This window comes from Amblyomma americanum, chromosome 7, assembly GCF_052857255.1.
Source record: "Amblyomma americanum isolate KBUSLIRL-KWMA chromosome 7, ASM5285725v1, whole genome shotgun sequence".
NCBI lineage: Eukaryota > Metazoa > Arthropoda > Arachnida > Ixodida > Ixodidae > Amblyomma > Amblyomma americanum.
In genome coordinates this window covers 32,988,162-33,002,080 of record NC_135503.1, presented here as the reverse complement: position 1 = coordinate 33,002,080, position 13,919 = coordinate 32,988,162, and the positions used below count along the sequence as shown (strand labels likewise).

Genomic DNA, 13,919 nt, shown 5'->3' with positions numbered 1-13,919 from the left:
CTCCATATTCCCATCATTCCATACGAGCGGCTCTTATGGAACGTTTCAGTAGGGATACGATGATAAAATGCCATTGTATGTGTAAGCACATGTTTGGGTTAACAGTATGGAGAAACCTAGAAGCAAGCTTTGCTGGTGGACAGTGCAGGAATCATTGTACAGCCAGCGTTTCTAGTTCATCGCGCTGCAAACAAATGCGCTAGCGACGCGATAAAAGCCACGTTCCGTCCTCCATCCGTTTCATATGCCGTCTTGCTGCGTTGCTCATCCATGTAAGCATTTTTATATCAGTGCCAAATGTTCCACCCTCCGTTCCCCTTCCCACGTGTAGGGTAGCATACCGGGCGCTGCCTAGTTACCTCCCTGCCTTTCCGTTTGTCTCTCTCTCTCTCTCTCTCGCTCTCTCTCTCTCTCTCAGACCTCGCTTCCACGGTCGCATGTCAAGTTCCCTCTTACGCTGCTGGAATATTTCTCCTTCGTGTCGGCGCTGACCGCCAACCGGAGATGTGCGACGCAGAACCAACCATGTTCATGAATAGCTCTCAGTGGTATACGCCATGTTAGGTCTAAGATCCCTTGCTTACACCCAAAGTTCTTCGGGCAGATTTTGCTAAATAAATATTTACCGCCTTTGTATAAAGCGCAGCGAAAGCTGCACTTGTGCGGTGTGTGGTGGTTTAGCGTCCCAAAGATGCATGCACGCGGGCTGATGGACGCCTCCGGATTAATTTCGACCAGCTGGCTTCGGATTAATTTCGACTAGCTGAGGCTTTTATACGTTCCTTGACGTCGCACAGCCAATAGGTGTCTTTGCACTTCCTCTTTATCGACATGCGGCTGCCGCAGCCGGGCCTTGGTCCCGCGGTTTTTGGGCTCAGAAGCCGAACGCCTTAACCACTGAGCCACTGCGACATGTTCTCCAGAAAGGTGTACGGCATCTGCTTTCCCGCGATGCTCATTGTATAAGGCCGTACATTACACGCAACTTGGGCTCTGCGAAGCTTGGAGAAGCATAACACCGGAACTCTTTTCGATAGGACTTATCTAACGACCCTGTGGTGAACTGGTCATGTTAAGTTCGATGGCCGTTCGCGGAGAGCACGGGGTTCCACGCGTCCCACGTGACCGAGAGGTCGCACATTCGGCTGCGGCGTGTTTGCTGTTGCAATGATGTAGTGCAGCTAAGCTTTGTTTTCGTAGGAAGCCTTGCTCTTAGTTAGACAAGAAATACACGTGCATAACCGGACACCTCGAGGCGGATAGTTGGCCTGCATCGATGAATTACCGCGTTCCCATCACAAGGAGATAGTGTCGTGAAAACGGAGCCCCAATGAGCTAGAAAACGTAAAAAAATAAAGATTTAAATGGAAGCGTCGCCGCCGCACCGATAATTTTCGCAAGCTTGTCACAAGCAAACTGCATTGACGTCATGACTTCAAAGCAGTTTCTTGTTCGTGGGTCTCTGAGTAAGCTACACTGCCATATACTTCCAATGTGTGAGCACGGAAATCTCTTCAGCGCTGATGAAATGGCGGAAGGAATAAGTTTCATTTTCATACCCGACTTTCTGATCAATAAATGCATTTTCTGCTGCCAAGAAGACATCAGCATAGCCAGAAAGAGACATGGAATCATTTTTACTGAGAACAAGAGATGGATGGAATTGTCCTTGCAGTGCTTTTCATGCAACAGCATAGGCCTGCTGCTATTCTACGTGCGTGCGCTGTTGGCCGACATCGACCAGCGATACGTTGCGTTTGCACCGCAGCGGTGTCCTGGTGGCTTGAGCATCCGCCTTACATGCTGGAGGTGTGGAGTTCGATCCCCAGTGCCACAGGGTACCCACCGGTTTCCAAGAGATACAAGCTTTCCCCTGGCCTGGTGCTCGGCTTCTGTGGTGTGAAATATTTGGAAAATGGGTCTTTGACCCCACCTTGTGTCAATAAAAATACCAACCTCGTGCTACGGCGCTGTTTGGCCCAAGATGCCATTGTGCCACAAGAATCCATAATCATCACACATTGCGTTTGCGGAAGCCGGGCGGGCAGAAATGAAATCTGCAGACGATTTCACTGTAAGCTTATGTTCTTTAGTAGAAGGGCTTCAAAGAGGGGAATGCACGCGTCATCGTGGCCAACGATGGCATGGGGCTCTTAGCATGGCCTTCTGGAGGTTCAGTGTGTCTGATTTTCGAAACCTCTAATTGCCTACCGTGATCGATGACAGATGAAGGCTTTTCCCGTTGATATAGCCTGTAATGGGCTTCCAGTTTTGCTTGTGCTCTTTATAGGCCCTCGATCTGCTGCACACAATTCTTGATTGTTTCTTTCGCGGTTAACAAAATGGCAGAATGGCTGCACAGGTGAAGAGAAATGCTAATGGAAATCGGGGTATGGCACCAGACCACAGACCTGACGTGTTACTCCGGAAGACAGCATCAGTTGTAATGAGCACACACAACACACCTATCACACACACGCACACATTTGTTCTAATTCACGCTTCTGTACAGCGAGCTGTGCATCGATCCTGTTGCGGGGAAGGCAGGCGGCGAGCATGTCAACGATCTAAGACACCACTGTGTTCCACAAAGTAAAACCGAAGACGTGCTGCTTGGTAAAGCTTACGGACACTGCTATATTCCTCTGTTTCTGGAACCGACGCACGATTACTATCTCACATCGCCATTGGAAGCACGCAGACAAAGAGGAAAAGATGATTTGGAGCCATCACTGCTACAGCTCGTCAGTGAGCTTCACCTGTGACTGAACTGCCACGCATTCGGAAGCACCCAGAGCTCATGGCTCAAGGCAGGTATACCTGGCCCCTCTCCATACATCGCGGTGCTCACAGCCTCCGCTCCGTTCCAGAGGCACGGCGCCAGCCGAAAGAATAAGCACGCGCAAAGCATCCGTCTCCGCGGCGGTGGCGGCGGAACGGTGATGGCGGTGGATGATGATGCCTCCGAGCCTGTAACCTGCATGCACTGCGTCCGCTGACAGCAGCGGCTCTCCGTGGATGGTTGGCGGAGATAGGGACCCGCAGGCAGCATGCATGGCCCTGCGCGCGCGCGCTTTCATCCATTAATCTTGCCGGCTGAACAGGTGACGTCTGGACCCGAGGCCCACGGTGTGTGTGTGCTCTCGCGACGAGCTGTTCTTCATCCAGACCGTTGAGATGAGGAGCGCCGATAAAGGCGTGTGTGAGCACGTATACTTCAACGCGAGAGAGAGAGGGGCAAGTGCTATTCGGTGGCGCCGCCGATTCGCAGTGAAGACGGGGCTTCAGTCTTACGAGAGACAAAGAAGCCCCGTCGACGAGACGCCCGCCCGCCTGGCGGATGTGTGTGTCTGTGTGCGTTCGAACTTAGGCTGGAGAGCTCAACGCGAGTTGTTATACGCGTTCACGCAAATGACCCGTTACTCCGGCACTGTTGTCGTCTGCCTTTCGAGAACATGCTGCCGCTACTTCTTCTGCGTGCATCTCCGAGACTTCGAGTTGCCTGCGCGGGATTCGTAAACAGGCGCGGCATTGTGTTAGGGTGCCGCGCTGTGAGGAATAAAGAAAGGATTTTGCTATCACAACACCGCCGCCCTCTTATTCTTAGCACCTGATGTGAGAAGCTAAGCAAAATTTATGAGAAGTTGAACAAAACTTTGCATATCCGTTATTTGTGTACATTCTCAATGAATACGCTTTAATGATTTAGTTGCGTGGTCCATCTGCACACCTTTCTTTTCTTTACTGATTTTTTTGTTGTTGAAGAGCTCACTTCAGTCAGGAGACTGCATGCAGATAAGGAATCTTATAAACTGTGCAGGCTTTGTTCTCTGTGCAGCTTGCGTAACTGAGACAAACCCGCTGCCGGCACCCACGGAGTTTTGGGATGTCTTATCGAAACTTTAAACAATATTCCCCGTGCATCTTCAGCCGTAAGTGATGGGTATAGGGTAATAGGGGGGGGGGGGGGGGGTCGAGTATAAGACGAACACTGCGCATTTACTTGTAGAGGTTCGAGAGGGAATGGCGGTGTGTGTGTGTGTGGGGGGAACGGGGGTGGGGGGGAGCCGGGTAGTTTCAACTGGAGAAGGGAAACAACAGTTGCCAAAAGTCCGGCCGGGGCGGTTTTCCTCTGAAACTCTCTGTTTGTTTCAGGTTTGTTTCCCTGAGGTACTCCCTCGTTACCGTTGATGCTGCATGGCTGATTGCGTAGATTCGCCGTGCTCGTGACGGCCTTGTTTTTTTTTCTTCTTCATTCCGTTTTAGCCTTCAGCCAGAGGCTTATGATTGCTACTCCTATAAAACTCTCTGTCAACATTTCTTACATTTTGTGTTGCGTGTTTCGTAGTGTGTGCTGCATCTGCCTTAGCCTTCCCATTGAATATGTACATTAACTGGTGGACCTTTCGATTGGCCGCTTCTGAGAAAAGGAGTTTAGCCAGTGCCGCTAACTGGCACCATCCTCTGCACGTATATATATCGACGTCAATTAAAAAAAACAAACCAAACAGAGCAAAGGTCTCTGTGGTCCCTGTTTACACCCCTTTCAAATCCTCTCCTCTTTTTTTCTTTCTACTTTCCAACCACACCGAAGAGCAAACGCCTCCGACGCCGCGGCCGCCACCGGCGATACTCCTTCACGGCTGCAGAGACGGAACCCGAAATCGTGCACCCTCTCGACAAGAAACGTTCCGTCGCGGTTCAGGGCGGCTTGCTCGCGTTAAGACCTCACGGACCTGTCGAAGGAGAAGGAGAAGGACCTTCCTGCATCGCTCGGGGTGCTGCGTGACGCGTCGTGGACGAGACCTTGATTAATGAACGCCCACGGGGGGCGCGCAAATGACGCCCTAATGGCCGCGCCCGCATGCTGGACCACGCCGACGTGCGTATATGCACGCTTCGCGCTGACTGCTGCCCCCACCTCCTGGAGCCGTGCTTTGGCGCACCAGCGCCCACTCCTCACCTCGACGCCTGCCTGGAAGGACACCCAGGATCTGGCGCCACAACCACCGCCGCCTCCGTTCCTGCGGCTTCCGGCAGTCCACGCCAGCTTGGAGCGGCGTGTGTATATGCAAGCGTGCATCCGCTCCCTGGGTGCCTGCGAGGAGGCGGCCGCCCGGGTTAGGTGCGTGCGAGTGTGACAGGTCGATTCGGTGCGGCTGCTTTGGTCTGGTTAGCGAGGTCGCTAATCACGTTTGTTGGCTGTCGACCAGGTGCTGATATTGATGACAGGCGTTTTGGGCCCTGTAATGCTACCTGGATGATGATGGCCTCTGGCTGCCACTGCTGCTGCGTGCGTGCGATCGCAGCGCCCCACGAGTGTGTGTGCGTTTCGAGTAGAACTGAGAGCAGCGTTGAGGGACCTCTTTGGACCCTGCGGGTTCTCCGCTTCCAGTGCATGTCTGCGCCACTGCGGCGGGTTTGCAGATTCGTGCAGGGAGAGGGAATACGAGGCGGTGCTGGACGTTGGGTTGCGCGGTTTCGTCGATGAGTGTAACGTGCGCGCAGCCTGCAGGCGCCACGGGCAATTGAAGCGGCGGGTCGAGGGAGCGCCCGTGTTCCTCCGGTTCTGCCTGCATGCGCAACCTCCGAGTGCGAAAACAAGCCAGAACCGAACGTGAGTGGCGGGTTTAGAAAATTCCCGCAATTTTGAAAACGGAAAACGCTGTCCGCATCCCGTGTCTATTTTTTTTTCGTTGCTCGTTATGTTTGCATGACTGACTGATGGAAACGAAAGCCGAGGACAGTAATGATATGCGGGGCCTTCATGCTGTAAATATGAAGATTACACTCAAAGGCGCTGGATGCGGCGGCGGATGCCCTTAAGGTAATTCGAATTCTTGGATCCCCGCAGGGTTGGTGGCGCCAGCGTCACCTTCGCCCCCTGTAAAATTGCGGCAGTCTCTGCACAAAGAACAAAACTGCCCACATCGAGTTCTGTTATTGGAACGCTTTAACAAGCATACCAAGGTGGTGGGGCATCAACATTTCCTAAAGCATGAACACTTTTACAGCGAGAGCTGTTAGGCGCCCGTCCCTGGCTTGCGCAACCGCCGTCGGCGTCGTCGTCGGCGTGACCGTCGCCGCCGTCGGCGTAAACGGTGCACTCTGTTTGCAACGGCCGACTGCCAGTGCTGGGGTGCATCACTTGAGCCAGTGCAATATGACGTCACAGTGTATCTTTTCAACCTCAAAATATCCCCCAAACTAAATTCCTAAACGGCTATCGCTGAATCTCCCGTTATACAGTCGTAACCGTCCTGTTAGTCTTTATTTTGTTGCTACAGTCTGCTAGTGCCGAAATATTTTATACTAAGCCGGTAGCTCTGGTCGCTTAGTTTGCGCAAAAACCAGCGCTAAGAAAAAAACCTAATAATATGATGTCCCGAATGGTGCAATTAAGACAAATGAGTGACGGTCATCTGTGCGTTGAACTCAGCACGGAGGCGGTCCAATCAGAAGGGAAGAGATGACGTCGAGGCAGGAGGTCGCGAGAGCGCGCCGAGAGAAACCCCGGAGCAAGAGGCGTCCATGACGGAGTCCGCAAGCTCGGGGAGCTTCTCCGAAGACAGACCGTGGGCACGAGCAGCATGCTTACTGATGATGACAAGCGCTAAAGGAAAAGCTCACGCAGGGAGGCTTGGCCGAAGGTGGCAGCCCTGACGCCCATGGAGCTGCTGGAGCCGCCGTATACCAAGCGCTCAGGTTTGAGGTCTCCCATGTCGTCAGAGGAAATAAACTTCTGTAGGCGACGGCTGTTCGCTTGGCGAGCTCAGCAGCCAACGTGTCAAAGGGGGCCGAGTTTGGCGGCAACCTTGGGTTGCAGCGACGCAGCGACGTGAAACTTCTGTGTCTGCGGGTTGATACATGAGGACAATAGTTCGGCGAGCCACAGCTGCGGATCGGCCGCTCAGAACTGGGGAAGGCGAAGGGACAGCGTAGAGGCGTCGCGGGAGACGTTGCCGTCGGCGTTGTCCATGTTGGGTGCAGGCATTCTAGCCGACGTCCGGTTCATCATTTTGTCACGTCAACCAGTTTGACGCCGGGACGGGGGAATCAATGGTTGATTTATTGACAGCATTTCTAGGGAGAGATAGGCTGCCTTGAGCCAGCCAGAACAGACTAGCGCGAGGCGCCAGCGGGAGGCGAGAGCCCAGCTCGGACTCTCCTCGGTGTCGTCCTCATAGGCAACCGGTGACGCCTACGTGAGATGGTGCTGCTGCTACGAGTTCCGCGCAGGGTCTTCACCCTGCAGTGAACTTAACTCGGGTGCTGACGATGACGATGAAGTTATTTATATAATGCAAGCTATTAGTTGGAAGCAACATGAGCCCCGATAGTTTGTAGCGCTTTATACGGAGCCTGGCACGGACTTGAAGCACAGCGCGCGCATTTAGCACAAGAATGTCCTCAGAATGCGCAGAGACCACCAAGCCTGTGACGTGCGCTGTACATCAGGACTGAATTTCTGGTCTGTTATCCAGGCTGTCTGAAGGGTGTGTACAATGTTGAAACATATCGGCCCAGTACGCTGTGGCCATGCTGTCGACTCAACGAACTCGAGGATAGATCCCAGAGAATGGGCCGCACATACATGTTCCTATAAAGTTAGGCGCTCTCCCAGTGTCGTCCTCGTTAGGAGCGCAGAGCGGTGGCGGCGCATGTTCGCCCTAAGGAGAAACTGCGCCCCAAGCCGCCAGTCGTTCATGCAACATTCACGAGAACTCGAGAAGCCCGTGTTGTAGTCAATGCACGAGGCTCAGTCATGGCTCCTCAGCCTCCACGGAGGTCACGAGTGGAAGAGCGGCTGCCATATTGCCAGTCACGACCGTGACCGCTTGTGTGTGCGTGTGTGTATGTGAGTATGCCTGTGCGATACATCAGGCAGCGGAGGCAGCTGGACTCGAACACGCGGCTTTCACGCCGCAGAGGGCGTGTGCGTGCGTTGTGTGTGCGGTATATATACGCGTATACCGCGAAAAAAGGGAGGAATCCCTGAGAAGCGGCGCAGCATCGACCACCTCCCAAAATCGTGCTCAACGCGCCCGCCTGTAGATGCGTGCGTGCGCTTTCTTCCTCTCTTTCTCCGAACAGAAATGGGAGCAAGAAGTGGAAACGAGGCGCTGACAGGACCATTAGAGTAACTAGGTTCTGACCGGCTCTTGGTTGTTTCTACCTTTGTCGAGACTTCGTGGGCGTGCGTCGCACCGCGTGGTCTCCGCGCCGAGAGTTCACGCGTCTATATACGCGTGACTCGGGTTCGCAAATAGCTCGAACAGGCCGACAATGAGCTTAGTTTCGATGTGTTTGTTCGTGCTTCAAAGTGGAAATCTGTTTTCTTTTTCTTTGCCTCGCTTTATCTGTATATATACAGTATAACTTATGATCGTGGGGTGTAACCGCTCTTTTCGCTAAAGGCGGCGCATGGCACGTATGCAGCTGCATGGCTCTTTCGTTTTTATATGTACTACCGTGGTTACTTTTGCGATTTTGTCTCCTCAAATTTATTTGCTTTAATTGCTCGCATGCTGGACATGAAACAGCAGTCTTGAAGGAGCAACGAGGACAACTGAGACTGAGTGTGCACTCGCGATTTTGCCTTCGGAAAAGAGAAAGAAAGGCTTATTACAAGACCAGGCGAACGTGTGCACCAAAGAGCATATCCGAGTATTTTCTGAGTTGTTTTCTTAGTTTCCTGCTCGTCGTTGCGGAACAACAAATTATTGCCCTCAAGGTGCGTCATGCCGAAACCACTCGGTCATTAATCTCAGGCAGTTGCATGCGCTAGCGAACATCGTTCGGTGGGGTGCGTGCCACGTGATCACTTTTGTCCTTTCTCGGGTTGGTGCTCACTCCTCCAGCCTTCAAGCCCGGGTGGGGCAGCAAACGATATGCGCACATGCGCAGGTGATATTTTCTTGTGGGGGTGGCTGCATGCGCCTAATGACCGCCCTTTAAAAAATGCGCATTGGGATTCAACTGACCGTTTATTGTTTTCTTGTAAAGTCTGTAACAATTCAACAGAGAGTCAAATTCTATTGAGCTCGTTCATTAAGATGTCACAATGTTCTCTACTGACACGGGTCAACAGCAAGGCAAATGCTTGCAAGTCAATTAGGTTTCATTTGAATTTGAGTCAGAAGCCAGTCAACTGAATCTCGGCTGGTTTCGCTTGTCAACAATTTCCCTGCTGGTTAATGCTTATGGAACTTTCATTAAAAAGCCGATCATTAGTGTTAGAGGTATAGTTGGAGAAATATTCATGAGTATGAAAACATTGCTTGAACACCTAAAGAAAAACATTCCAGACAAGCAAAAGTCTACGTCAAGCATCGATTTCAAGAACTGATTATGCTTTTTTTTCCCCTGTTCGTTCAGTAAGTACTGACTTCAACTAAGAGAACAATGCAGTTACACATTTTAGTTTGTGCCAACCACATACTGCGTGAATGGAGCCAAAATTATTAATGCACTAGTCCCGCAGCAAGAGTTCTGAGGGCACAAGTCTCTGGTGCACATTGCCCGGGTGCACACTTCTCTGGTGCACATTGCCCTGGTGTACAAGTACACAAGTCCCCGGTGCACAAATGTCCTGTCTCGTGCGCAAGTCGCCGATTCACAATTCCTTGGTTCGTGGGGCCCTAGAGCGCAAGTCCCCTGTGCGCAAGTCTCCGATGCACAATTCCCTGATGTGTTAGGCCCCAGAGCACAAGTCTCTTATGGTGGCCGCCGCGGTGGCTGAGTGGTTACGGCGCTCGGCTGCTGGCCCGAAAGACGCGGGTTCGATCCCGGCCGCGGTAGTAGAATTTCGATGGAGGCGAAATTCTAGAGGCCCATGTGCCGTGCGATGTCAAAGCACGTAAAAGAACCCCAGGTGGTCGAAATTTCAGGAGCCCTTCACTACGGCGTCCCTCATAGCCTGATTCGCTTTGGGACGTTAAACCCCTATAAACCAAACCAAACCAAACCAACAAGTCTCTTATGAGCAAGTGCCACTGCACAAGTCCCGTGTGCACAAATGCCCCAATCCACAAGCTGCTGATGAACAAGTCGGCGGTGCGCAAGGCCCCGCGCGGTGCACATGTCCCCTGTAAAAAGTTCTACTGCGTAAGTTCCCGATGCACAAATTCTCAATGCACAAATTCCCCGCGTATGCGCGGATATCCAGGTGCAGAAGAGCCACTCTGATAACATTCTCATTGACTAGCATGCAGATATGAAAATGAAAATTGGTTGTTGGGGAAAGGAAATGGCATAGAATCTGTCTCACATACCGGCGGACACCTGAACCGCGCCGTAAGGGAAGGGATGTAGGAGGGACTGAGAGAATAAAGGAAGAAAGAGGTGCCGTAGTGGAGGGCTCTGGAATAATTTCGACCGCCTGGGGATATTTAACGTGCACTGACATCGCACAGCACACGGGCGCATTTGCGTTTCGTTTCCTTTGAATCGCGGCCGCCGCGGTCGGGTTCGGACCCGGGAACTCCGGATCAGTAGTCGAGCGCCCTAACCGCTGAGCCATCGCGGCGGGTAGCAGATATGAACGTGAGCGTTTTCAGTAGAGACACACTGCTACGCTGTTGACAAAAGCTCGTTAGAGAAAATTTCTTACCTGCAGGCGTCGATTGGAACTTTCAGCTTTTACTGTTTTGTGCACCATAGTTTCATACTTAATATTATCATAATTAGTTGATAGCGTCATGAATAGTCTTATGAATGCGTTATAAAAACGCTCACGTTCATATCTGCTTTTTCATTAGCGACACATTACTACGCTGTTGACAAAATCCCGTTAGGGAAAAATTTCCTAACTGCAGGCGTCGATTGGAACTTTCAGCTACTGTTTCATGCATCATAGTTCCATACTTAACAGTATTATGATTAGTTTATAGCGCCATGAATAGTCTTATGAATGCTTAATAAAAGCGTGTCTGTCACGGCTCGCGGCCTGTTCATTTAGGCGAGAAGTTTGTTCGTACAGTGAGAGAAACAAGCAGATGAGAACAAGAAAACTTTTTTTGCTCTAACCTGGAAATTAGAGATTGCCATAGCTACCTTGCGGGCCTTCAGTTAACAAGTACGCTTTCTGAGAACTGCTCATTCCTCTACATATATAGTACAGCATATAGACATACTGACGGTATATTGGGCTGATCTATCCAACACAGAGACGCGTACAAAGAAAGAGAAGCGACGGCATATTCATCACGTAATAGGAGCGCACAGTGTTCGTTCAACCAAGCAGCCAAGCCCGCTTGGCCGGCGGTTTAGTTCGAGACGCCTCCTGAAGCTGCCACGGTGTGTGTGTCGCCTGGTTTAGCGGCTGCATTTTTGAGGGCCACCTTCCACCGATTGAGAAAAAGAAAAACTAAACGAATAAGATAAAAAATTATTCCACTTTCGCTGAACCCGCGATAGCCGAGGCTCTTTATTTTTTGCTCTAGAATTCGCTGTTTTGCGGGCGCCCGTTATGATGATCTCTTCTCCCTGAAGTTGCTCAAGTACGGACAGAATGAAAGAGTCACGAAACAATTCGTGTAATGCACGTCCACCTCTGCCTATAACACGCTCCTTGAGATACTTTTATCGGAAGCGTAGCCTTCGCTTCGCCACAAAGCTCTCATTTTTCCTTCGCCTAACTCGCCTCGTTCTCTCCAGCCGCAGGAACACTAAACAGAGCGAAAAAAGACTTCGCGTGCGCGAAGCACCAGAACCTAGCCGGGTATCAGCGGAAGGGCGAGGTCTGGTGAAACAATGTAAAAGCCAACATCGAAAGAAAGACATCCCTAGGCTCAACACTATGCGGCGCTGCTATAGTCCCGAACTCGCAGAGATTTCCAGCCGAACAGCCTTTTAAATATATATGCATTTTTCAATTCAGTCCTTCCCAGGTCTAAATAGGTTCGCTAAGTACAAACATGAAAGTGAAGCACGGAATTCGATTTGGAGAGTGATACAGAAAAACCCCTTCTTTTACCCCGTTCTCGAGAAAAAAAATGAGCGCAACTGGCTGGCATGGCTGCCGTGCCAGAAGCCCTCGAATCAAAACCTGGCCGGAAGAAGCGGGGTGGGGTCCCTGCGTGTGCGTAGGCGAGTCCTATCAGAGCGGTGCTGTGGACGGGAACCATTAGTCTCCGAGGGAGGTCTGCGGTAGCCTTGGGGTACAAAGGCGAGGTAGCCCCAGCAGCCACTGGGCGCTGTGCATCGCGCAGATATCAAATTTCCTAAAGCGTGCCCTGATCTGCGTGCCTTCAGGAAAATGAGATGAACGTGCAAGGCTGGTCGGTTTGTTGCCAGGACTAGGACGTTGTAGGCCTATCCTGTGCGGCGCCACTATCTCGTGCCGCGTCTCACAGCGAAGATAAAACGCCTCGTATTCAGGCGAAATCTGGCTGCGTGCGCAGAATAGAGCTAAGCAGGGAAGCTTCGCAAAACTCTTCCTTGCGCGAAGACGAAGGCTGTGGCTGTGCGCTGGTCTTATCGCCAACAGGTTTTCCCGGAAGCTACTTCCGTTTCAGTAATAAATGTGACAGCCTCTTTTGTTTTGTAGGCACGGCCAGAACCTGACAGCAGTGATTCTAAGGAAGGTAAATTTTAATGCCGCTTATGCTTTCATTCTACCCATACCGCCGTTGAACCAAAGACGGTAAGGTAAGTACAGGAGTGTGGCTCTACCGCAGTACTCACGTGTACTGCGTGAAGGCGAACTACAAAAGCTCAGGAAAGATGTGGTTCATTGCTTGCACCTTCTTGCACACACTAAAGCACCACCAGCGGCTTCTGGTACCGGCCAATCGCGCACCGCTCTTTACAGTTTCGAGTTGGTCTAGTTCGTGCGAGAGTGTGTTGGAAAAAATCAGCAGCGGCTGGGCGTAGGGAGCGAGAGACTGACACAACAGTATTGCTAACAGATGTTTATAATGGACACGGCAAAGTATAAGAATGTTTATGTCATGTTATGCGGTGATTAACGTCCAGAAGCGACACATGTACTATGAGGGACGCCGTAGTGGAGGAATCCAGATAATTGGGACGTGCGCTGGCGTCGCACAGCACGCGGGAGTTTTTGTATTTCGCTTTCGCTTCTAGCGAAATATGGCCGCCACAACCGCTATCGAACCTTTGGGATCAGCAGCCGGACGCCAGCGCCACTGAGTTACTGCGGCGGGTGACCTGTAAGAAGTGAGAAGACAGTACATAATACAGACATAAAAGAAAGCGCTTACATCTGGGTTCAAAATATAGCAAAAGCCCGACAAAGTGGAAGCTTGGGCGAACTGGTTCAACATTATCAGAATAACATTATCGGAACACACAAAGAGCTAGAGTAAGAGGCTCGTTATGACACACATGACGGAAGTTAACAGTCGCCGAAGCCAAAGAGCACAGGGGAGTTATTTTTTTTTATTATTCGTGCTGTTCATCAATGGAAGATTAATAGGATGACTATTTTTTTAAAGATAACTCGTTAGGAATCACAAGAGAAACAACCAAATGCCGCCGGTGGGATCAGAATCCATGACCTCCGGATTTCACGTCCGGTGCTCTACCAACTGAGCTACGGCGGCGACTGTCCAATATCCTGCTTTCGGGGGTATTTATACGCTCGTTTGCAACCGAACCTTGAGAGTGTTCATCGGCGAAACCCTCGTGCCGCTGTGTTGTTTTTTCTTCTTTCTAACAAATTATCTTTAATATAATCACTTTATTAATGCCCCATTGCTGAACACCACAAATTAAAAAAAACGTCTTATGTGTTCCTTGGTTTCGGTGACTTTTGGCTTCGGTCATGTATTACCGGAACACGCTTTTTTGAAACAGGCGCAATGGGCTCCCAGGTATGCACCTTTGTACTTAGTGACATCTATGTGATAACAAATATGCACTGTGTATGATAACAAATATGCACAAGTGTGTAA

General features: G+C 51.0%; 1 non-coding gene across 1 annotated transcript; it reads right to left on the bottom strand.

Moving 5' to 3' along the window:
* Nucleotides 1-13,495: 13,495 nt before the first annotated feature.
* On the bottom strand, nucleotides 13,496-13,568 carry TRNAS-UGA (transfer RNA serine (anticodon UGA)). Its single transcript has one exon. It is a non-coding gene; the product is annotated as a tRNA-Ser (tRNA).
* Nucleotides 13,569-13,919: the final 351 nt, after the last annotated feature.